A 707-nucleotide genomic window follows, 5' to 3' on the forward strand; every position below is an offset into this window, starting at 1 on the left:
TACATCTCTTATCAGAATCATCACATCATACTTTTTCCAACCTGAATCTCATGGTTTTATCTCTTTTCATTAAAGTTTCTAGAATGCATAACACACATGCAAGAGTTAGCTTAGGCACTCACCTGATTTTCCCCTTCTGTAGCTCCAAACTCCAGGCTTCCCTTGATTAATCAGTAGCAAATACTTCTACAGGACAAAGAAACTCATCAAGATCTACTCATATACTCATTTTTTCGTCATCCCTAACAGTAGAAATCCCCAAAAGGCCTTATACCATACATCGTGCCTGGTTAAATAGATTTGCTCTTTCATAACATAATCTGTGGGATCATAAATCTTACCTTGTTTTGGAGTATTCACAGATAGATATATGGATCTACAACTTAGCTTTAGTGAAAGGAGGAAATGCTTAGGTTCCTTTAGATCTAGACTAAAAATCTTATTAAAAAGGAAGAGGAAAAACTCTCATTTTCCTTAATTTGATTATTTAGATATACAACCTTTGTCCCTATGGCAAGTTGACATGCGTCGTAATCCTCTTCAATCTACAGTGTTCATGGTTTACAATTGTAAAGGAATATGTATGAAAATCTAGCATCATATATATTGGGTTCCAATCCATCGTTCGTTCCAAATCATCACATTAGGACGTAATAAAGACCATAAATAACAACTCAATGCATAATACCATCCGGCGACAACCCAAT

Source organism: Gossypium arboreum, chromosome 9 (genome assembly GCF_025698485.1).
Source record: "Gossypium arboreum isolate Shixiya-1 chromosome 9, ASM2569848v2, whole genome shotgun sequence".
Lineage (NCBI taxonomy): Eukaryota > Viridiplantae > Streptophyta > Magnoliopsida > Malvales > Malvaceae > Gossypium > Gossypium arboreum.